Source organism: Dendropsophus ebraccatus, chromosome 12, assembly GCF_027789765.1.
Source record: "Dendropsophus ebraccatus isolate aDenEbr1 chromosome 12, aDenEbr1.pat, whole genome shotgun sequence".
NCBI lineage: Eukaryota > Metazoa > Chordata > Amphibia > Anura > Hylidae > Dendropsophus > Dendropsophus ebraccatus.
In genome coordinates, this window is record NC_091465.1 from 17,827,503 (window position 1) to 17,853,559 (window position 26,057).

At 46.9% G+C, this 26,057-nt stretch overlaps 1 protein-coding gene across 1 annotated transcript in view; it reads left to right on the top strand.

The window, feature by feature from the left end:
• Window positions 1-248: 248 nt before the first annotated feature.
• The window catches only part of LOC138770076 (sialate O-acetylesterase-like), a 44,321-nt gene continuing 18,512 nt past the window's right edge, over window positions 249-26,057 (top strand). Inside the window, exon 1 of the mRNA XM_069948993.1 lies at window positions 249-365. The gene's annotated coding sequence lies outside the window, so the exon portion shown is untranslated. The remainder of the gene's footprint in view (window positions 366-26,057) is intronic.

Genomic DNA, 26,057 nt, shown 5'->3' on the forward strand with positions numbered 1-26,057 from the left:
ATATGGGAAGTGCTGTGTATAGAGGAGCAGTGCTGGGATATGGGGCAGTGTTATATGGGGCAGCCCTGTGACCTAGGTGACCTCCCTCTCCCAGCACTCCCAGCCTCCCTACACCTACAGGATGATGAGAGTCAGTCAGTGAACTCACCAGACAGCAGCCCCAGCAGTCGGCACGGCCTCCAGCAGTCAGATAGTGAGGAGGTCACATGGTTAGGAGGGGGCGGAGCTTCTAGTCCGAGTGAAAGGTCCTAGCAGGTCCTTGCAGGCCATCTTCAGGGCAGAGCAATGATCCTGCTCGGGGTGAGGGGATATTCACACTGCCTGCCCAGGAGGGGAGAGAGTGGGAGGACATGAGGATGCTGAAGGTGAGCAGGGAGGGGCAGCACTCTGAGGCCACCAGATGAAATTGCGCCCCCTGTAACTCACCACTAGATGGCGCCCTAGGCCATCGCCTACCCTGGCCTACCCTTTGTCCCGGCCCTGCCTGACATTGTTGCACTGGGGCTGCCTTGTAGTTCTGTGTTTTCTCATCAGACCCAGACAGGGCTCATAGATTGTAAGCTCTTCTGCAGCAGGGAGTGAAGTGAATGGAAAGTTTCTCGGTTTCCTACATCTGACTGACTGCAGCTCTTTAGCAGGATCATCCCCTTTAGGCTGAGTTCACACACCTTGCAGTTTTATTGCAGTGCTGTCCTCTTACTACAGTGTTATAACTGAAATGACAGTGTAGTATGTGAACACAGACTGAGTGAATTTACAGTACAAAAAAATCGTTTTGTCAGCTCGGCAATCTGCTTATCAGCCTGCAGCTTTTGAAGTCCATGCCACTTCACCCCGGGTGATTCACTTCATTTGTACATTAAATTCACTCATCTCTAATCCTAATGAATGAACAATTCTCATCATTCATCTCTTTGTCTTCCTCTTACTGTCTCGTCTTTCCTATTGATGACCAAGCAATTTTCTTAGTTTTTTAATTGGCTCTATCACATTTTATTTTTTTTTAGTCGGTAGCTACATGAGGGCTTGTTTTTTTGCAGAACAAGTTATACTTTCTATTGGTACCACCTTCATGTACATGTGACTTTTTTATTGCTTCCTTTACCTTTTTCCAAACTAAAGCAAGTCCGGTGTATTTTTTCCACTTTTATAGCATTCACCATGTGGAATAAACAATGAGATAATATTATAGTTCGGGACGTTACAGATGTGGTGATACCAAATATATGTTTTAAATATGTTTTAATTTTTTATGTTTTATATAAAAAAGTTTTATATAAAAATTATTTTGTAAGGGGAAATTGAATAGTTGTATTTTTGTGGGATTTTTCTGTATTTAAAGGGGTAGTGCGGCGCTAAGAAATTATTTACAGAATAACACACATTACAAAGTTATACAACTTTGTAATGTATGTTATGTCTGTGAATCACCCCCTTCCCGTGTCCCACCACCCCCGCACGTGTACCCGGAAGTGTTAGTGCATTATACAATACCTGATCCGTGTCGCGCATGTCCGCCATCTTGTGCCAAACGTCATCTTCGGACGGACGGGCGAATCGCTGCCGCCGTCCCTCCTCTGACGCGTCATAACTGTGCTCAGCCGCGATTGGCTGAGCACTTTGTAATGTGTGTTATTCTGTGAATAATTTCTTAGCGCCGCACTACCCCTTTAACCCCTTCCCCCAATATGACGTCCAGGGACGTAATGAAAAACAGTGCCAGAACGCATCAAGACGTCCCTGGAAGACATGCCTTTTCTGCCTCCCCCCGCTCTCCCTATCTGAGATCGGGCAGCGGGAGGAGGCTGTGTAACACAGTCTCCTCCCGCTACCAATGCCCGGAGGGGAGCCGTGCTCCCCCCGGGCAGTTAACCCCATAGATGCCGCGGCCGTTGCGACCGCTGCGCCTATGGGGAGATCTGATGCCTCCGGCTGATCAGGGCGGCATGAGGAGGCTACGGACATTGCCTCCTCCTGCCACCTCTGCTGATGTCCTCCCCCAGCCTTTATCCTTCCCTCTCTGACCCCGTGCTGCTCCCCCCGCCCCACTCCAGCTCCCTCTCCAACTCCCTCTCCGCCTCGATCCTGCTCCCTCCCCTTGCGATCCGCCCCCCCCTCCCCATGCAATCCGTCCCCCCCCCCCTTCCCCTTGCGATCCGCCCCCCTCCCCATGCGATCCGCCCCCCCTCCCCATGCGATCCGCCCCCCCCCTCCCCATGCGATCCGCCCCCCCCCCTCCCCATGCGATCCGCCCCCCCCTCCCCATGCGATCCGCCCCCCCCCTCCCCATGCGATCCGCCCCCCCCCCCCCACCCCAGGTTGCCTGTAATCATGCCAGATTACATGTAACCCCCCAGATTGCACACAACCACTGCAGGTTGCCTCTGACCACCGCAGGTTGCCTCTGACCACCGCACGTCGCCACTGACCACCGCACGTCGCCACTGACCACCGCACCTTGCCACTGACCACCGCACCTTGCCTCTGACCACTGCACCTTGCCTCTAACCACCCCAAATTGCCAGTGACCCCCTCCAGATTGCCCGTAACCACGCCAGATTACAGGTACCCACCTCAGATTACCTATAGGCACTTCAGTTTGTCTGTAACCACCCCAGATTGTCTGTAACCACCCCAGATTGTCTGTAACCACAGCAGGTTGTCCGTATCCACCCCAGGTTGCCTCTAACCACACCAGGTTGCCTTAACCACAGCAGGTTGCCCGTGACCACCCCATGTTGACCGTATCCACCCCAGATTACCCGTAACCACCCCAGAATACCCGTAACCACCCCAGAATACCCGTAACCACCCCAGATTACTAGTAACCACCCAGATTACCCGTAACCAACCCAGATTACCTGTAACCACCTCAGACTGTCCGTAACCACCTCCAGATTACCCGGAACCACCCCAGACTGTCTGTAACCACCCCAGATTGTCTGTAACCACAGCAGGTTGTACGTATCCACCCCAGGTTGCCTCTAACCACCCCAGGTTGCCTTAACCACAGCAGGTTGCCCGTGACCACCCCATGTTGACCGTATCCACCCCAGATTACCCGTAACCATCCCAGATTACCCGTAACCATCCCAGATTACCCGTAACCAACCCAGATTACCCGTAACCACCCCAGATTACCCGTAACCACCTCAGACTGTCCGGAACCACCTCCAGATTACTCGGAACCACCCCAGACTGTCCGGAACCACCCCACATTACCTGTAATCTAATTTTTTTATTTTATTTTAGTAACTGCGCTATTCTAATAACTATTACTAGCTGCGGTTTTGCTCCAGCAAATTGGCGCTCCCTTCCTTCTGAGCCCTGCTGTGTGCCCATAAAGTGGTTTATGCCCACATATGGGGTACCGTTGTACTCAGGAGAACCTGCGTTACAGTTTTTGGGGTACATTTTTTCTCCTGTTCCTCGTGAAATTTAGAAATTTCAAACTAAACCAACATATTATTGGAAAAATTCTAGTTTTTTATTTTTACTGGCCAATTTTGAATACTTTCATCTAATACCTGTGGGGCCAAAATGCTCATCCTACCCCAAGACAAATTCTTTGAGGGGTGTACTTTCCGAAATGGGGTGACTTTTGGGGGGGATCTATTCTGCTGACACTACAGGGGCTCTGCAAACGCACCTGGCGCTCAGAAACTTCTTCAGAAAAATCTGCACGGAAAATGCTAATTGACGCTCCTTTCTTTCTGAGCCCCGCTGTGTGCCCATACAGTGGTTTATGCCCACATATGGGGTACCGTTGTACTCAGGAGAACCTGTGTTACAAATTTTGGGGTACTTTTTTTCTCTTGTTCCTCGTGAAATTGAGAAATTTCAAACTAAAGCAACATATTATTGGAAAAATTTGAGTTTTTCATTTTTACTGTCTACTTTTGAATACTTTCCTCTAATACCTGTGGGGTCAAAATGCTCACCACACACCAAGATGAATTCTTTGAGGGGTGCACTTTCCAAAATGGAGTGACTTATGGAGAGATTTTACTCCGCTGGCACTACAGGGGCACTGCAAACCCACCTGGCGCTCAGAAACTTCTTCAGCAAAATCTGCATTGAAAAAGCTAATTGGCGCTCCTTCCCTTCTGAGCCCAGCTGTGTGCCCATACAGTGGTTTATACCGACATATGAGGTACCTTTTTACTCATGAGAACCTGCGTTACAAATTTAGGGGTACTTTTTTTCTCTTGTTCCTCGTGAAATTGAGAAATTTCAAACTAAAGGAACATATTATTGGAAAAATTCAAGTTTTTCATTTTTACTGTCTACTTTTGAATACTTTCCTCTAACACCTGTGCGGTCAAAATGCTCATCCTACCCCAAGATGAATTCTTTGAGGGGTACACTTTCCAAAATGGGGTGACTTATAGCAAGATTTTACTCCGCTGGCACTACAGGGGCACTGCAAACGCACCTGGCGCTCAGAAACTTCTTCAGCACAATCTGCATTGAAAAAGCTAATTGGCGCTCCTTTCCTTCTGAGCCCTCCTGTGTGCCCATACAGTGGTTTATGCCCACATATGAGGTACCGTTTTATTCAGGAGAACCTGCGTTACAAATTTTGGCATGCTTTTTTTCTCATGTTCCTTTTGAAAATGAGAAACTTTAATCTAAACCTATATATTATTTGAAAATTTAAATATTCGATTTTTTTACGGCCTAATTGTGAATACTTTCCTCCAGCCCCTGTAGGGTTAAAATGCTCATTATACCCCTAGATTAATTCTTTAAGGTGTCTCGTTTCCAAAATGGGGTCACTTATGGGGGTTTTCGGTATACAAGCCTTCTAAATCCATTTAAAAAAAGAACTGGTCCCTAAAAAAAATCAGTTTTGGAAATTTTCACAAAATGTGATAATTTGCTAATAAATTTCTAAGCCCCATAACACCCTAAAAAGGTAAAATATGTTTCCCAAATTATGCCAGAATAAAGAGGACATATTGGTAATGTGATTTAGCAACTAATTTATGTGCTTTGACTTCCTTTTTTAGAAGCAGAGAATTTCAGAAGTTCATAAAATGCAAAATTTTCACATTTTTCATGATATTTTGATGTTTTTCACAAAAAATACACACAGTAATGACCAAATTTTGCTTCTAATATAAAGTGTCATATGTGACGAAAAAACTATCTCAGAATCGCTAGCATACGTTAAAGCATCACTGAGCTATAAGCGCATAAAGTGAGACAGGTCAGATTTTGAAAAATGAGCCTGGTCATTAAGGCCAAAAGAGGCTGCGGAGGGGGTTAATGTAATAACTATATATTTTCCAAAACTTTACATTTTACTTTTCATTAGTCCCACAAAGGGACTTTAAAATGCAATCTTCCAATCGCTAATATAATACACTGTTCTACTAGTATTGTGCGGAGTATTATCAACATAACGCTGATATTTGACCTAACCGGCTTTGCCAAAGGCAAAACCAAGTGGGTAAAAAGTACTTTAAAAGAGCATGTCATATTTGAAGGTATTTAAAGAAATCATTCTTTTGTATTCCATAAATTTTCTGGAGGTGTTGAAAAGAGGAAAAGATTCCATCTTCCTAAAATTGGGACAAGAAATTCAAGCCTTTATTGTCTACTTCATCAGTTTTGAATTTGGAATGCATGTTTCCAAAATATTTACTGTAAATTAGTTTCCAACAATTTCGTTTTACCTATGAAGTTGTAGTATATGTCCAATATTGGTTTAATAGTCGGATGTTGGAGTGAAAATTTATGATTAAGGAGAGAGGATGCTAATATTTGTATTGGTTGTTAAGAAAAAATTGTTCCAATTTTATCCATAATCTGACCATCTTGTCATGCCGTAAAGTGTTAACTTGGTCTAGTATAGTAGCCCTATAATATTGAAGAAGTGATGGACATTGATAGGCAGAGAGGCCAGTAACAGACCACTCTGCCTGTCAATGATCCCCTCCGAGCACGCTGAGAGGCAGAGAGCGGTAACTAGACACGGGCGAGGGTTTAATTTCCCTCAAATGAACCTCATTGTTATTGTTTGAAGTTTCTTAACCCCTTCGGGACCAGGCTAATTTTCGTTTTTGCGTTTTCGTTTTTTCCTCCTTGTGCTTAAAAGGCCATAACACTTGCATTTTTACACCTACAGACCCACATGAGCCCTTATTTTTTGCGTCACTAATTGTACTTTGCAATGACAGGCTGAACTTTTGCATAAAATATGCTGCAAAACCAGAAAAAAATTATATGCGCAGTGAAATTGAAAAAAAACACAATTCTTTTTCTTTGGGGAGACTGTGTTTTTACGCTGTGTGTCCTATGGAAAAACTGACATGTTTTATATGTTCCTCAAGTCGTTACCATTAAAACGATATGTAACATGTATAACCTTTTCTTTTATCTGATGGCCTGTAAAAAATTCAAACCATTGTTAACAAATATATGTCCTTTAAAATCGCTAAGCAAGTAGGCTAAGCAAGCCCATATGTATATGTCTACTGGCAGGTAGTGAAAACAACACAGAAATGAAAAAAACGGTCATTCTACATACTGATGCGTATCATAGCTCTGGAGTAGCCATCCATCCTCCCCACAACTTTTCAAATTTCTTTTTAGCCTTTCTTTTCTCATATGCATTCCTCTCTATAACCAATTTACCTTCCCCACAAACTCTGACACTGAAGGGGGGGCCACTGCTGTCTGTTCCACCACATTCATGGCCAAGTCATCTACATACCCCAATATATAGACCAGGGGAGATTGCTGCAGTTCCACCTCATAAGCTTTATGTATAACCGACTCCACCCCTCTCCAGTAGCGGAACAGCTTGGGACAGCGCCAGAACATATGTAGGAGACCCCCTTCATGAACATGACATCGGGGACACATGGGTGTATCCCTGGCCTGAATGCAGAAAAGGAAGTGCGGTGTGCGGTATACATGGTGTAACAAATATAAATGCGAGAGACGATGTTGCTCTCCCAGGGATAATTTAGGTGTCATCTCTAGTATCTCCTTCCATTGACCTTCTTCTATGGGACCAATATCTGCCTCCCATTTTTCCTTCAACGTGAGTGGGAATCTGTCCAAGTACTTAGACACGATATGTCTATAAAGACAGGAAATAAGACCCTTGGTGGATTCAGAGTCCCCAACAATATTCATGGGTGGCAGGTATTGCACCCCTAACACCAGCAATTCCCCCTCCGCTTCACATGCATGACGCAATTGTAGGTACTTATAAAACTGATTGTGAGAGAGAACATATTGGCTTTGCAGTTGGTCAAAACGTTTCAACTGACTGCCATCATACAGCTGCATTATTTTCCTAAGTCCCGCGTCTCTCCAGGTGGAAAACCCCTCCAGGAAATACAGATCCCCTAACCATGGAGTGTCCCAGATAGATGTGTACGGCGTGTATCCCGTTATGCCATATAGATCCCTAATTTTCCACCACATCTTATGAATAAGCAGTAATGTCGGTATTTGTGGGGTGAGTGATACTATCCTTTTGGCCTCCAAAATTTCAAACAGATAGTCAGTCCGTAAATGGTGTCCAATCAGCGTCTTGTTCTGGTCCCCCCCGTCTTCTATTTCCCACCCCCTTAGATGTTGCAGTTTGGCCGCCAGAAAGTACATGGCTGCGTTGGGGACTGCCAGACCTCCATCGTCCTTGGATCTCTGTAGTGTTTCTAATTTAATGCACGGATGCTGGGAGCCCCATATCAGCGAGCGGAAAAGAGCATGGATCTTATGGAAGAGACGAGAAGGAAGCCACACAGGAGAGTTATGCAGAATATATAATAATTGTGGCATCCAAATCATCTTCACCAGATTTGCCCTGCCCACCACCGATAGACGTAATTTGCGCCAGATAGCTAGCTTCTGCTGGAATTTACATATCAGTGGTGTCATATTCAACCTTTCATAAGCTCTAACATCTCTGGAGATAAAAACTCCCAAGTACTTGAAGGTATTAACGCTTTTCAACGGAATGGTGGGGTCCAACTGCAAACTATCCTCTGAGTCTATAGGCATGATAACTGATTTGTCCCAATTTACAGTGAGGCCTGAGTAGGTCCCAAACCCATTTATTATGGTCATTGCATTAGAAAGAGAGGAGGAGGAATCACTAAGATAAAGTAATAAATCATCGGCGTATGACGCCAGTTTATCCTCCCTCGAGCCCCTCCTAACGCCAACCACTGCAGGGTACAAGCGCAACAAGGACGCCAAGGGTTTTATTGCCAGCGCAAATAATAGCGGGGAAATTGGGCATCCCTGCCGCGTCCCTCGGTGGAGCGGAAAGGACGGCGACAGTCCCCCATTTATCCGCAAGCGCGCCATTGGGGCTGAATATAACAGTTTAAGAGAAGACAAAAACACCGGACCAAATCCCATCTTCTCCAATACCGCCCAAAGATATGGCCATTCGACGCTGTCAAATGCTTTGACAGCGTCCAATGAGCAAATCACCCTAGCCCCTGAATTATCCACCGGCAGCTGCAAATTTAGGTGTAGTCTACGAATGTTCAGAGCCGTAGATCTGGCAGGTATGAACCCCGTCTGATCGGGGTGTATCAAGGATGATATGACCCCAGAGAGACGGGTGGCTAGAGCTTTAGCTATGATCTAGATGTCAACTGGAAGTAAGGAAATGGGCCTATAGGAATCAGGAATCAGAGGGTTTCTCCCAGGTTTCGGTAGGACCACAATTATTGCCTCCTGCATTGACGTCGGCAGGGTGCCCGACTCCAGCGAGGCCTTCCATAGTTCCAGCAGCTTGGGAAGCAGGGGTTTCCCTACCAATTTATACAATTCGGCCGGGAGCCCATCTATACCCAAGTGCTTTGTAATTGTGTAGGGAGGCTGCTGCAGCTTCCAAGTCTTCTAGAGATAATGGCGTATCCAGGAATTCCTGCTGGTCCGGTGTGAGAGTCGGTAGAAGTATATCATGTAGAAACTGAGTCAATTGGGCAGACGTCATCTCCACATGAGAGGAGTAAAGCGTCAGATAATAGCTATGGAATACCTCCAATATGTCAGTCAGTGTCGTCACTACCACCCCCTCCTGATTTTGGATACCAGTTATATAGGAAGGATCTCTTTGGGCATTGGCTACCACCGCTAGGATATGACCTGCTTTTTCCCCTTCTACAAAGAAATTATGTTTGGCAAATGTACGTTTTTGAGCCGCAGACTCCACATCAAATATGTGTATAGCTTTATGAGCAGCCTGGAGCCTCCGTGCAGTAGCCTCGGATGGCTGTAAAATGTGTTGTTCCTCCCTTTCCCTCAAACCTTTCAGCAAGTCCTGGCGCAACTGTCCCCTCCGTCTTTTTACCCCTGTAATTCGCTGTATGAAGTGACAACGAAGGTACGCCTTCATAGCATCCCATTCCCCCTGGAGAGATACAGAACCCTCATTTAGGTTACAAACACACTTGCTGGATCTGCAGCGAGTCTCCTTGCTGCGTTTTTGCAGGGAGACTCGCTGCAGATCCCGGCCCTATACTTTCAATAGCAGAGTAACTCGCAGCAGGGATGTACATCCCTGCTGCGATTTTGTCTGCAGCCCGCCCCATTAACCCCCTGGCCGCCAGACATTATACATTACCCGGTCCCCGTTCCTGCTTGCTTCGGGGCTCCCGGTGTCTTTACGGCCCGCCCGGCCAATCAGTGCGCTGCGGCGGGGCAGCGCACTGATTGGCCGGGCGGAACGTGCCGGGAGCCGCCGAAGCAAGCAGGAGCGGGGACCTGGTAATGTATATCCTGCCCACCCCCCCTGCAGCCCCGATCGCCCCCAGCCCCCGGCCGCATGATCGCCCGCAGCCCCCGGCCGCACGATCGCCCCCAGCCCCGCAGCCCCCGGCCGCATGATCGCCCCCAGCCGCACGATCGCCCCCAGCCCCGCAGCCCCCGGGCGCACGATCGCCCGCAGCCCCCCAGCCCCACAGCCCCCGGCCGCAAGATCGCCCCCAGCCCCGCAGCCCCCGGCCGCACGATCGCCCCCAGCCCCGCAGCCCCCGACCGCATGATCGCCCGCAGCCCCCCAGCCCCGCAGCCCCCGACCGCACAATCGCCCGCAGCCCCCAGCCCCGCAGCACCCGGCTGCACGATCGCCCGCTGGGGGCGATCGTGCAACCGGCGGCTGCGATGCTGGGGGCGATCGTGCGGTCGGGGGCTGCAGGGCTGGGGGCGATCGTGCGGCCGGGGGCTGCGATGCTGGGGGCGATCGTGTGGTCGGGGGCTGCAGGGCTGGGGGCGATCGTGCGGCCGGGGGCTGCGATGCTGGGGGCGATCGTGCGGTCGGGGGCTGCAGGGCTGGGAGCGATCGTGCGGCCGGGGGCTGCGATGCTGGGGGCGATCGTGCGGCCGGGGGCTGGGGGGCTGCGGGCGATCGTGCGGTCGGGGGCTGCAGGGCTGGGGGCGATCGTGCGGTCGGGGGCTGCAGGGCTGGGGGCGATATACATTACCTGATCCCGGCTCCTGCTTGCTTCAGCGGCTCCCGGCACGTTCCGCCTGGCCAATCAGTGCGCTGCCCTGCCGCAGCGCACTGATTGGCCGGGCGGGCTGTAAAGACACCGGGAGCCCCGAAGCAAGCAGGAACGGGGACCCGGTAATGTATAATGTCCGGCGGCCGGGGGGTTAATGGGGCGGGCTGCAGACAAAATCGCAGCAGGGATGTACATCCCTGCTGCGAGTTTCTGTGCTATTGAAAGTATAGGGCCGGGATCTGCAGCGAGTCTCACTGCAAAAACGCAGCAAGGAGACTCGCTGCAGATCCGGCAAGTGTGTTTGTAACCTTAAGGCAAAATACTCATCTATCACTGGTACCACTGTAGCTGGATCCAAGACGGTCAGCCAATGCGGATTCAATCTCCACAGATTCCCCCCGACCACTCCAGAACCAGGATGTGTCAAGTGAAGTTTCAAGGGCGAGTGGTCCGAGAGGGTCCTAGGGAGATAATCCACACATGTTACAAGATTCAGCATATGGGAAGAACATACAGCTAGATCTATTCAGGACAATGAATGGTGTGTAGAGAAATAGCAAGAATAGCATCGCTCACCCAGATGTTGTAGCCGCCAGACATCTGATAAAGACAGCTCTATTAGCATTTTCCCCAGAGATGTGAGACAGGCAGCTGGGCTCGCAGGGCCCATACTATGCTTATCTACAGAGGGATCAATCACCATATTGACATCCCCTACTATCAATATAGGAACATCCGGGTGAGTAGCGCCAAACTCCATCACTCTGTTTAAGACCGTACAACTATACGGAGGTGGGACATATACCGTGCTAAGAATACATTTAAAACCGTAGATAACACAATACAAACAGATGTATCTACCATCCTGATCAAGTTTACTGTCTATACATGTGAAGGGAATATCTTTATGTACCAGAATGCTAACCCCTCTGGAGTATTGGGTATGCACAGAATGGTAACTCCAACCCACCCATGCACGCCGCAGGTATTGAGTGGTGTCAGCAGTCAGATGTGTTTCCTGTACACACAGTACCACAGGGTGATACTGCCGCAGGGAATCAAACATTGCATACCGCTTATCCGTATCCCCCAGGCCCTGCACATTCCATGAAATCACCGTAAGCTTACTAGCCATATTTACCCCTTAACTGAGAATAGCCAAGGTAATACTGCACAGTAGACATATTAAGAACCATCCTACACACTGTTGACCTTGAGACACAAAGAACATAAAGCAAAAATATAGGTGGCAACTGGGCGACAGCCATGCACAGATCTCGGAACACAACATGCACAATGAAAATATGAAAGCACCATATGGAACCTGAGATAGGAAAATAGGAATCCAAAAATTGTCCCCCCGAACTAAAACAAAACCCCAACATTCCCAGTAGCAAAAGGGTCTGCTTCCAGAAAAACTGCAGACTAGGGCACCAGTTCTCCATAACCATAGAACAGTAAACGGTCAGTCAACTTTAATGTCGCAAACATAGAGCAGGGCAGTTCCCACTTAAAACAGGAGAAATGTAATCCTGCGGGCCAGCAGGAGAGAGTAGCAAAAAGAAAACAGAATGTAGAGTAGAGAAAAAAAAAGGTTCAAAGACAAGAACATGTGCAGAAACATGGCTTGGGTAACGTTGATACTTATCAGGCACCCGGATCCTCCGAGGGCACCAAGTCTTAGGTTGAAATAGCCCGTACCAAGTCTCAGGCTGGAGCGTCTCGGTTGTGCGGACTACGTCTCCCACGAAGATGCTGTTCCTCCTGATCCAGCCAGCGCATTGCATCTCTCGGGGAGGTAAAGATATGGGTATCCCCTGCGGCAACGATTTGTAGCTTGGCAGGATACAGCATGGCATATGGCACCTGTAAAGCACTCAACCTCCTCTTCACCTCTAGGAACTGTGCACGCTGCTTCTGGACTTCTGCAGAATGATCGGGGAAAAAGGAGACTTTGCAGCCATTGATAGCAGCTTCCGGTAAATTCCGTGCAGCTCTCAGAATAATGTCACGATCACGATAATGGAGCAGCTTCACTAGAACTGCTCGGGGTGGGGATCCAGGCGGTAGGGGCCGTGTGGGCACTCTGTGAGCCCTCTCGACCGCATACTGTACATCGGGGACAGATTGTCCTTCCCAAATACCTCAGCAAGCCAGTTCTCAAAATATTCTGTGGGGTTCGCACCCTCGGTTTTCTCCGGTACTCCCACTAGTCTCACGTTATTTCTTCTCAGACGATTCTCCAGATCGTCTGTTTTTAACAGTAATTAGGAAAGTATCTGGTCGTGTTTGCGGGAAGTTGAGGCAATGGGCGCCATTTTATCTTCCAAATCTCCCACCCTGTGTTCCACCTCGGTGGTTCTGTCGCTCACTTTGCGTAAATCTTGGCGGAGGAACCCCACTTCGCCCTGCAAACTGCCCACTTGTTGTGTAAGAGAGGAGATAGCAGCATTGCATTTAGTAATGGAGGAATTGCATTGTGCTACTGCATGAAGTATGTCCCTCAGTGTGGGTTCCTGGTCACAGGCTGCCCCTGTATGTGGTGATAAGGCGCTGTGCTGCAGCCTAGCTCTTGTCATGGGATCAGCATAGTCCTTCTCCCCCTCCTTAGTACTGCCGCCTTCCACAGCTATATCCACCCCCACTAATACAGTCTCTATGGGGCTTTCCTCTATTCCCTCCTCCTCCTCAAAATCATGCCGGACACAGTTATTACTCATCCGGGGGGGTCGGTGGCTTCAGGAATTCAGCCAGCTTGGCAGCCGTCCCTGCAGTGAGCTGCCGTGTGGAGCGCGGTGTGTGAGGTGGCTGGTCGGCGCCATCTTGGATGTCTCTGCCGCCCGCTCCTGCCGTCATTTTGGTCTTTTTGGAGACTCCCCCAGCCATTTTCCCGGCACCGGAGCATGCACTGGGTGTCCGCACACCCCCGAGAGGACTGCTGCGAAGTTTGGCGGCCCGCAGGAGCATATATCAGCTGAGATCCAGTGAGACCCGCGGGAGCTCTCAGGACTCGCATCCGCTCACATGTCTGGCTAGGCTCCGCCCCCCACTTCAAATAGGTTTTTAGGTGGGAATTTTAGGTTTACTCAGGGCCGGACTGGGACTTAAAATCAGCCCTGGCATTCAAACCCCAGCAGCCCACATAACATATTGTCCCCACATATCATGGATAGCAGTGTACAATAAACGCTGTAGCAAATTCTACTTCAATTGACCATGTCCCTTGGCCACTACTTTCTTTAAAGGATTAATGAGGATTACAAAAAGCACAGCTACATTCTTGCAAAACCAGTGCCACCCCTGTCTCTGGGTTGTGAAATGAGCTGAAAACACACCTTAATTGAAGACAAGAGTGGTGCTGTTTCTGGAAGAAAGTATCCCAGTTCCATGTTTTTCTAAGCCTGGATAACCCCTTTAAATATCTGAACACCCCTCGTCAAAGCATAAAAACAAAGATCTAACATAATCCGTTGTGGATTTGATGCATATTTATTTAAACTGAACAAATCAGCAGAATCAAATCCACAATGGATTAGGTATTAAAGTACCCTTAGGGTGTGTTCACACTATGGAATTCTCGCCAATAAAATCCTGCTGCTCGCTCCTGTGCTCCCGTCCCATAGACTCCATTCTATGCTCAGGCAGATTCCTCAGATTCTATGCTCAGGTACAATCTGTGAGGTCCACGCCAGGCACTGAGCTGTAGTTCCTGGCATACAGGTGTTGGGGAGATATAAAGGATAATTTTTTACTCACCGTAAATTTTCTTTCCTGTAGTCCGAAGCAGCAGCATGAATGGGGAGGATCCTATCTCCCTGCAATGGTAGGACAGATGGTACCAATAAAACCTTTAATTGGGTAGCCTATAATAGCCAGGTCCGACCCCCTTCACATTGTGTAATTCTATTGATATGTGCTAGCAACCAAATACCTCTCTATAACAGAAATAAAGAACAGGATTCCAGAAGGTATGCTGCAAAGATCATTTATTTATATAACAACAGGGTGGGTAGTCCGTGCTGCTGCTTCGGACTACAGGAAAGAAAATTTACGGTGAGTAAAGAATTATCCTTTCCCTTACGTCCTCAGCAGCAGCACGAATGGGGATATAGCAAAGCCATCGTACATAGGGTGGGAAAATATCAAACAGAAGATGAAAGAACAGCTGTACCAAAAACCGGTTGGTCAGAATCACGCAGATCAAGTCTGTAATGTTTTACAAATGTGTTAGACGAGGACCATGAGGCAAATATGTTCCAAAGGTACGCTCTTCTTTTCTGCCCACGTCGAGGACATGGCTCGAGTAGAGTGTGCCCTTATAGCGTCAGGAACTGTCAAACCGGCTTCTTGATAACATAATGAAATAGTCTCTCTTATCCATCTGGATAATGAGGCCCTTGAAGATTTGCATCCCTTGTTCCTTCCTGCGAAAGATAAAAATAAGTGGTTAGACTTTCTGAACTGTCTGGTATGGTCAACATAGATAGACAGTGCTCTACCAACATCTAGAGAGTGTAGTCTGATCTCTTCTTCATTAGAGGGTTCAGGCAGAAAAACAGGAAGTTCAATCTGTTGGTTAATATTTTGGAAGGAAGGAACTTTGGGTGTAAAAAATGGTAGTGTCCTAAGCACAACTTTATCCTGCAGGATAATAAGATAAGGTTCTGACACTCCTAAGGCTTGTATCTCGCTAATACGTTTGGCAGAAGTTATGGCAACTAGAAAGCATACCTTCAAGGAAACGAGCTTTATTTTTGCTGAAGACATAGGCTCAAAAGGTGGTTTGCACAACTGGTCTAACACGATCCCCAAATCCCATCTGGGAAAGGGTTCTACCACCGTGGGGCAAATTTTTTGGGTTGCTCTGACAAACCTCTGAATAAGGGGATCCTGAAAAAATCTTTTTTCAAATATAGCGGACAATGCTGAGATATGAACCTTCATCGTTGCAGGTTTTAACCCTTTTTGGAAACCGTCCTGTAGAAACTGTAAAACAACATGGACGGGAGGGTCATTGGTATTTAAGTGATTTCTACTACACCATCCATCAAAAGCCTTTTTTACCCTAAGGTAAGTCTTGTTTGTAGAAGGAGCTCTAGAGTGTAGCAGAGTCTCCACCACCGCATCAGACAGACCCTTCCCTGCTAATAAGGACCTGTCAAAATCCAAGCTGTTAGCTGTAGTTGCCTCAGGTCCGGGCACTGTAAGTCCCCCTGTGTTAGCAGGTGTGGAATCTGTGGTAGAATCCAGAACTTCCCTCTGGACATTGTCCTCAGCAAAGAAAACCATGTCTTTCTGGGCCAGTATGGTGCAATCATAATTACTGACACTTGGTCCTGCTGATTTTTTGCAGGACCTTCGGGATCATAGGTAGAGGAGGGAATATGTATCCCAGATGGAACGTCCATTTGAACGACAGGGCGTCCAGTTTCCAAGGTCTGTCTGTTATAAATAGGGAGCAAAAATGATGGACTTTCGTGTTCCGTCTGGTGGCCATCAGGTCCACCTCCGGATACCCCCATTTCCTCGTGATTTGATTGAAAATTGAGGGATCCAATGACCATTCCCCTGGAAGTGGTAGGTTGCGACTCAATTTGTCTGCCAAGATGTTCTGAGCCCCTCTCACATAGACTGCCGACAGGTGGCAAACAGTCTTTTCTGTCCATGAAAAGATCTTTTCCGCCTCTAATAGGAGGGGAATGGATCTTGTTCCTCCCTGACAGTTCAGGTAGGTGACTGATGTGGAGTTGTCTGATCGTACTTTCGCATACTTGTGTAGCAACTGCTGGCTGAAATGATGGAGTGCCAACTTGATGGCTCTCAGTTCCCTGAGATTTGAGGACATAAGTCTCTCTGTTGGTGACCAAATTCCTTTGGCCCATTGACCCACCATGTGGGCCCCCCAGCCGGAGCCCGAGGCGTCTGTAGTCACCTCCACCCACTGGACTGGGGCAAACAATCTGCCGATCCTCGGTGAAATCTACCATAGTAGGGATTCCCTTGTTTCTCTGGAGACAATCTTCCGATCGTCTAGAGATTCCAGATTCTTGTCCCAGGAGACAAGTATCTCCTGTTGGAGGTGTCTCATATGCCATTTGGCCCACTCGATGGCATCCACAGTAGCAGTCATTAGACCCAGCACTCTCATCATCTGACGGAGTGTGATTGGGTGAGATTACCTGAGGAATAAAATTCCTCTCCTGAGTACTTGTATCCTTTCTGAAGTTAGAGACACCATCATGGACCGTGTGTCTAGTGTGAAGCCTAGGAACTGTTTTGTTTGGGATGGTTTTAGGTGGGATTTTTCCCAGTTGACCAACCAACCTAGATCCTGTATATGGTTCAGTGTGTGATTGATGTGTCTCTGTAGTACATCTTCTGTTGCCCCTACAAGTAACCAGTCGTCGAGGTAGGGTATAAGAGTTATGTAGACCTCATCCAGAACTTGAAAATCATCAAGGCAGACAGAATCTCTAGAAGGTGATGGCTCAGCTCTAGGAGTTCTTTTGGACTGAACGCTTCTCCGTTCCGTGGCCTTCTCTTGATTAATCGAATCTTTAAATTGAGACAGGGCTTTGAAAGAAGAATAATAAGGAATATCAATATCTGTATTATAACGATAAACATAATAGAAACAAAGGAGGACCTCAGTACTGCATATTATTACCGTCTCGCACAAAATCCTTCATCCATGACATCATCTGGGTATTGGAGAATTGTTGCTCCTCTTGCGAACCTTGTGGTCTGCATGCAGCACAGGTAGGAGTCTCATGACCATTCGGCAATGGTGTCTCACAGGACTGGCATGCTAGATGTTTCCTTTTGCTGGCAGCTTTCCGTGCTGTGGAGGGTCTATCAGTTGAACCCTGAGACATCTGTAGGAATAACACCAGGCATAAAACCTGAGCCAATCAACCCTCCTGAAAAATACACCCTGCATCTTAAGAAGAGCAGAGAGATCTGTAGCAATAAGGATAACTTACTTTTAGAAGGAATAGAGACCAGAACGCCGAGGAGCCCATGATGACCGTGCCTAAGCCTGGTTTAAATGGGAAATGGAGGGCGCATTCCCTGACGTAATTGCGCCGTGCGTCATCTGCGCGCGCCCACGAGGCGTCGGACGCCACATGACGTCACAACGTCATGACGTTGCGTCTGTGGTGCGCATGCGCACCCCGTCACATGGCGCTTCAGCGTCGCGCGTAGCTATGCTACCCGGGACTCAATCAGCGGACGTAACTCGTGACGTTACTACCCAGCGCAGACTTTCGCCATGCGCTGTTCAGTAGCCTAGGAGCCTAGCTGATGCCTGATTATCGCGCGAAAAAATGAAAATCATAAGGTATGATATACATGCAATAAATACTGGAGGAGAAACCTCCTACCCAATCATCAATGACAAATTACCCCCAACCCTGCATGACCACGCAGGGAGGAGGCAACAGAAGAGAATAAACAAAAAATACATCACTGTATCTTCTATCCTTCTCTTCATACCACCTGTCCCACAGGAGGACAGAAAAAAACACAATGTGAAGGGGGTCGAAACCCGGCTATTATAGGCTACCCAATTAAAGGTTTTATTGGTACCATCTGTCCTACCATTGCAGGGAGATAGGATCCTCCCCATTCGTGCTGCTGCTGAGGACGTAAGGGAAATGACAAGATCTTTAGTCCAATGTAAACTTTTATTTTCATCCTTTTCATTACAAGTAGAAGTGTCATAGCGGCAGAGCCTAGCCACCGCGGCAACTCCTGTCTCCGCCCCTTCCTGCGCTGACTGATTGACATACAGGGCGATGCTGCTGCTATTGTTATGACACTTCAGCTGGTAATGAAGAGGACGATTATAAAAGTTTACACTGCTGGGATGTACAGTTGTGTACCTGGTATAAATCTCACAGATTCCCTTTAAAGGGGAAAACATGGCCATTTTCTTCCAGAAACAGCACCACTCTCTTCCTCAGGTTGGCACTGTTATTGGAGGAAAATAAATATATTTTTGAATTCCCTTTATCCTGACTATCTCTGCTTACATATAAAGGCCGTATGGGTAATAAGCTTTTAGTCATTACAAGACGTGAGCCGGGTTATGTTCTCATGTTGGGATTGTATGTGCAATCCAAGATACACAATGATCTGCTAGATATCTGTTTCAAACTAGATCTGTCTGTCTGTCTGTCTATCTCCTATCTACAGTATCTATCTCCTATCTATCTATCTATCTATCTATCTATCTATCTATCTCCTATCTACAGTATCTATCTCCTATCTATCTATCTCCTATCTACAGTATCTATCTCCTATCTATCTCCTATCTATAGTATCTATCTATCTCCTATCTACAGTATCTATCTCCTATCTATCTCCTATCTATCTCCTATCTACAGTATCTATCTATCTATCTATCTATCTATCTATCTATCTATCTCCTATCTACAGTATCTATCTCCTATCTATCTATCTATCTATCTATCTATCTATCTATCTATCTATCTATCTATCTCCTATCTATCTATCTCCTATCTACAGTATCTATCTCCTATCCTTCTATCTCCTATCTATCTGTCTATCTATCTATCTACCTATCTATCTCCTATCTATCTGTCTATCTATCTATCTATCTATCTATCTATCTATCTATCTCCTACAGTATCTCTCTCCTATCTCCTATCTACAGTATCTATCTCCTATCTATCTACCTCCTATCTACAGTATCTATATCCTATCTATCTATCTATCTATCTATCTATCTATCTATCTCCTATCTACAGTATCTATCTCCTATCTATCTATATATCTATCTATTTCCTATCTATCTATCTATCTATCTATCTATCTATCTATCTCCTATCTTTCTATCTCCTATCTATCTCCACATTTTAGAATATATTAAAAAAAAACCACAAAACACCGCAATTTAGGAGCAGGAGTGGGAGACACTGGATAATGGCAACTGTAAGAGAGGCGGTTACTCTGTGCTGCAGGGGCATGGGGATGGGTAAGTAAAGATTCTTCTCACCTCTGCCGGCCCAGGATTTTTATATAAGACCATAGTTTAATCTGCTCTGGATTGGATTGGACCTGGTATGGACATGGAAATCATACTATTACTGACCAAACCCTGTATACTAATATAACCAATAATACTTGTATATAAGGGACCGCCACACCATGACCACATACTACAATCACATAGTAACTACATTATAAATAGTTACTTAATAATACAGTCACACCACGAGCATTACTACTATACTGGTACTACACTCCACTGTCCTCTCTAATATACTGTACCACTGTCCTCTCTAATGTACTGTACCACTGTCTTCTAATGTACTGTACCACTGTCCCCTATAATGTTCTGTACCACTGTCCTCTAATGTACTGTACCACTGTCCCCTCTAATGTACTGTACCACTGTCCCCTCTAATGTACTGTACCACTGTCCCCTATAATGTACTGTACCACTGTCCCCTCTAATGTACTGTACCAATGTCCCCTCTAATGTACTGTACCACTGTCCTCTAATGTACTGTACCACTGTCATCTAATGTACTGTACCACTGTCCTCTCTAATGTACTCTACCACTGTCCTCTCTAATGTACTGTACCACTGTCCCCTCTAATGTACTCTACCACTGTCCCCTCTAATGTACTGTACCACTGTCCCCTCTAATATACTGTACCACTGTCCTCTCTAATATACTGTACCACTGTCCTCTCTAATGTACTGTACCACTGCCTTCTAATGCACTGTACCACTGTCATCTAATGTACTGTACCACTGTCCTCTCTAATGTACTCTACCACTGTCCTCTCTAATGTACTGTACCACTGTCCCCTCTAATGTACTCTACCACTGTCCCCTCTAATGTACTGTACCACTGTCCCCTCTAATATACTGTACCACTGTCCTCTCTAATATACTGTACCACTGTCCTCTCTAATGTACTGTACCACTGCCTTCTAATGCACTGTACCACTGTCTTATAATGTACTTTACCACTGTCCTCTAATGTACTGTACCATTGTCACCTCTAATGTACTGTACCACTGTCCCCTCTAATGTACTGTACCACTGTCCCCTCTAATGTACTGTACCACTGTCCTCTAATGTACTGTACCACTGTCCCCTCTATTGTACTGTACCACTGTCCTCTAATGTACGGTGCCACTGACCCCCTTAATTATTGTTTCCCAACCAGTGTCTCCTCAGCTTTTCCTAAACTACAACCTTCATTATGCCAGCAGGACATGATGGGAGTTCTAGTCGTGCAGCGACTAGAGGGTCACATGTTGGAGAACACTATACTATATAAACTACCCCCCTAAATTATTGTTTCCCTACCAGTAGCAAAACTACAACTCCCATTGTACCCTAGTGGCAGGACGTAACAGCTGAGGAGCCACCGGTTAGGAAGCAATCATTTAGGGGTACAGTTTATTAATGTGGAGTTCGCCAACATGTGACCCTCCTGATGTTCCTAAACTGCAACCCCCATTATCTCCTGGTGGCAGGGCATGATGTGAGTTGTAGTTTGGTAACAGCTGAGGAGCCACTGGTTAGAAAGCAATGCTTTAGCGGTACAGTTTATTAATGTGGATTTCTCCAACATGTGACCCTCCTGCTGTTCCTAAACTATAATCCCCATTATCTCCTACCACCAGAGCATGATGGGAGTTGTAGTTTTGCACTAACTGAGGAGTCACATGTTGGTGAATGTTACTAATAACACTGTACCCCTAAATTGTTGCTTCCTAACAGTGGCTCCTCAGCTTTTACCAAACTACAACTCTCATCATGTCCTGTCAGCAGGGTACAATTGGATTTGTAGTTCTGAAATAACTGGAGTCACATTTTGCAGAATAAAGTACAATGCCCCCCCCCCTCCACAATATACTCACTAGATGGTCCGTGCTGCTCTGCTGTTCTGGCCTCTTCCTGTCAGGTCTGGCCAAAGCAGAGGGATACAGGCCCAGCCCGCCCCTGCCCCACCCCCTGTAATAGTCCACCCTGCTCTACAGTCCCATGTTAAGACAAACAAAACAAGAACATACTCACCATCACACATCCCCAGCAGACTCTTCCTCCTTCCTGAGCTCCGGTCCACAGCAGCTGCAATTTTGCCTGTGCGCTCTCCTGGATCCTCAGTGGAGTGTCTGGCGGAAGTGACGTCTGCCGCCGGAAGTGACGTTGCGGTAGCAGACGTGCCAGCGCGCGGCACGTCTGCTTGTAATAGAGGCTGCACTGCCTTTCAGTGTTCTGTGCAGGGGAGCGGACAGGGGCGGCTTAGCAAACGTGCTTGCGCACGGCACATCTGCTAATGATAGGAATGTTTTAAAGGGGCAGAGCGTCAGTAAAGGCCGCGGCCCCTAAATGTCATTCGGAAGGAGGCGGGGCTGACCGACGCGGCCCGGCAGAGGCTAAGCGGATAGCGCGGCCGGATAGCGCGGCCGTGCTGTTCACTCAGTCACTGCAGGTGTCTCCGCTGTATCAGGCGGCCCAGTGACTGGTAATCCGGGCGGCCCAGCAGGCATTTGCCCGGACCGCCAGATTACCAGTCCGGGCCTGGGTTTACTCCTAGACAAGGAAGTGCTTTATCTACCCATTTAAATGGATAAATGTTACTTAGTTTATTTTTTATTTTCTGAGGTTGCCCATATAAAGGATTTAAGATTTGTTTTGATTTATTTTGTAATATGAGGCCTGACCAAAATTCTTAAGGATATTTATAAGTTTAGGGAATGCTTCAACTGGATTTGAACAGGATATAAAAATATCATCGGCAAATAAGCCAATGCAATGATCAGGTTTGCGTATCTTTATACCTGGGTCAATCCTAATCTTTTCGGCTAGGGGCTCAATTGACATGGCAAATATTAACAGTGATAGTGGGCAGCCCTGCATTGTTCCGTTAGTTATGGGGAGTGTTTGGGATAGAAAACCTGAGAAGTATACAGCTGCAGAAGGTTCAACATAGAGGGCCATTATGGATTGTAGTATATTTCCCATGAACCCAAATTTTTGTAAAGTTTCTTTCAGGAAGATCCAAAAGCCTTTCCTGCATCAAGGGATAACAGCAGAGAAGGCTGAGTTGTGGTTTCTGCTGAATAACTAAGATTTATAAATCTCCTAGTGCCATCAGACGTGGGTTTTTCTCATGAAGCCAACCTGGTCTTGTTTAATAAGTTTGGGTAAAATATCATGAATTCTGTTTGCTAATATTTTTGTAAAGAATTTCATTATTTGGAAGAATGATTGTCCTGAAATTTTCCGGTCTATCTTGTGGTTTACTTGGCTTTGGCAATGTAATGATCAGGGCCTGTAAGTAGTTTTTCTGAATGGTTTTTCGGAGTTAGAAGGTCAGCGCCATATTGTAATGGCTTCACTAAATATACAAAATATGACATCCTTAACAGTCCCCCCTTTGAAGTCATTATTAAAAGCAGATGACCTTTATTCCTAAGTCAAAAAACCAACAATATGTCCCACAGTGTGTGTGATCTGAGGTCTTCATCACATTAGCGACAACCCATCTCTAGCAGATAGGCTACCTCTTAAGGGGCTTATACAAATGAATGTCAAAAGTCAGATTCTAGTCTATTCTTGTCTAATATGAAATGTATAGGAGTGGCTTCGCTTCTTCTTTGTTCATTGGTTTCAGGCTTTTGGATTCTTCTTCATTGTCTGAGGCGGTAAAATTGGCATATATAGTTGGCGTTGCTTCTTTAACATCTAGGATGGTTATAACATCTGGATGTTCCTTAAAGACATTTTGTCCTTCCTCCTGAAAAAGTATCTGTAAGCATCAAGTTAGTTTCAACCATTAATTTCAGAAGTCATCCTAATCCGTGTTAGTTCAGTGGATTTGTTGTTGGAATATCTTGTTTAGTTTTATCGTTAAGTACACAAAATGCCTCCTTCTAAAAATTCTCGCATTTTTCTGCAGGACCAGACAATATGCAAGAAATATGCATCTCCACTCCCGCACTTCAGACACTCTGCAGAATTCCTATCACCTATCCTAAATAGCCCTAATGGGGAGTAGTAATTCTGATGAAGGATTCTTTTTTTTTTTTTTTTTTTAATTCTAAAGTTTATTAAAATTTTCACATTTTTATATAACAATGAGCGCAACTGACGTCTCACAGGGCGCAGAGGCACACACAAGTAAACATAAAACAAAAAGAAACCAACCACGCCTCCCATAAAGTGTAGAAGCAGAACACATCAAACTTCAAGTGTAAGATAGGGAGTGAGCTAGCGCTGGACCGAAACTCAAGGAGGTCCGAAGGCCAATGGGTTAAGGGGGGAAGGAGGGGGGGGGGGGAGGAAGAGGGAAGGGTAAAAGTTAGCGAGCAGTTAGGCAGGGCGGTAATGCAGAGGGCAATAAAGCAAGCGGCAAGCGAGTCAGCAGAGATCTGTATTCAGGGGACTCAGTGAACTGGTCCCAGTAGTAAGTTCGAAAGAATCGAGCATTTCTGTCATGGAGCTGCGCAGTCAGGTCCTCCATGTGTTTGATGTCTTCCACTTTCCGGATCCACAGTGCAAGGCTAGGAGGACCTGCCATAGGGCAGGTATCTGATGGAGGATTCTTAACTAAACCAAGGAAATGCCCTCCACCCTGCCAACCTGGTCACATGTGAAGAAACAAAATACATTCTAAGGTCGGGCATGAAGAAAAAATTTTTTTGCTTATTTAACACACATTACAAAGTTATATAACTTTGTAATGTGGTTAAATGCCCGGTCTGGCCCCCTTCTATCACTTTCCAACCTCCCCCCGGAAGTTTAAGAATGTATACATTACCTATTACGATCGTCACGGTCCTCTTCTCCCGGGCGGCATCTGGTGATGCGGTCCGGGTCTTCTTCCTCCTCGGCGTCTTCATTGAAAGTGAATGGGATGGAAAAGGCTGCTGGTGCACATGCGCACCAGCAGCCTTTTCATTGGCTGGAGCGCATCACATGGCTTCCAGTTTGCTCAGCCCTGATTGGCTGAGCTTGCTGGAAGCCATGTGATGCGCTCCAGCCAATTAAAAGGCTGCCGGTGCGCAAGCGCACTGGCAGTCTTTTCTCTCCTATGGACCCGGAAGTAAGAGGCATCGCTGGACGGCGGACGCAGGTGACGGTGAGGCGTACGGCGGGCGAATGGAGTGGCGATCGTCACCGGAGGGATGGTGAGTATGGTGTCTGTGTGTCTCTGTGTTTTTTTTTTGGGGGGGGGGGTCCCGCCGGAGTTGTCCTTTAAGTCTCACACACTTTCATCCCCATATCAGACTACCTAACAGGATCTCTGTCGGTCACAGTATGAAGGGATCCCTAAAGACACATGAAGGCGACTGGGACCCAGGGTATGGAAGAAAGAGCGGCGCTGTGCACAGACAAACATGCCTTTTTAAACCAGTCTGTCCCACCCCTGTATTCTGCTGCACAGCACATGCTTCTCTACCGCTCAGATGTCGTTGCATGTGTCCGACCTGGGGTGCCATACAGTAATAGCAGAATACAGGGACGGGCCCGACTGGTTAAAGATGCATGTTTGTCTGTGCACAGCACTGCTCTTTTTTCCATACCCCAGGTCCCATCTCCTTCATATGTCTTCAGGGGTCCCAGTCGCTGCATACATAGGGGATGCAGCCAGTCCCTTGTATCCAATTATCTCCTTCTCTACCTCTTAGATCTTGCTCCTGGGGACTGCAGGCAAAGAGACAGAGAAGGAGTTAATAGGATACAAGTGCGGGCCAGAATAGTGAAAGTGTGCCGAGGCAGGTGGTGTTTGCCTTTGTCAGCTCAGCCACTGGTGCTAATGTCATGACGCCAGTGCTTGTCCAGCACACAGGTGTGATGTTGGCATCTGCTTTGTGTTGTGGCTGGCTGTGTTCCCCGAATGGTCGGTGACCTTCTGGGTTGTAGTGGGTACCTTGGGCTCTTGTCACGGTAGTCCTGAGTGGCAACTGACCCACCTGGACTATCAGTACTGCCACTCACAGAAAGGGGAAAAATAACCCAAGGTGTACAGTGCTGTGTATGGGTGCTGGTGCGTATAAAATCTGACAGATTCCCAGTGATGTAAAAAATAGAACAGCTTTACTGTCACATTCTTCAATAATACAATACACTTTTGTAGAATAGATAAATGTTCACATGGACTTTAGTGCTTGACTTTGTTGTGCTTAAGGAGGTGCTTGAGAAGTATACGTAGGCCTTCAGTACTGGCTGCTTTGTCCTATGCAGGCTAGTTCCTCTTGTGCACAGGATACTGCCTTGCTTTTTTTAGACTTGTTCCCTGCGTGGGTTAGGGTATCCCTTGATGATCTCTCCATTTAAAGTGCTTAGCACTGCATAGTACATATAGTAGTAGTTGTAAAATAACTGGTTGCCTCTTGCTGCATCTATACACTCTGGTGTCTAGACTAGACTGCCTTCCTCCCACATGGAGCTAACTAACGCCTCCTACAGGGGGACTGTTCATACAGTACAGCACCAGTACCGTAATCTGGGGTTCGGGGGCCCTTTGGGGTTTGGTCCTGTGACATTGGGATTGCAGCCTTCTTCTCTGCTTGCGCACG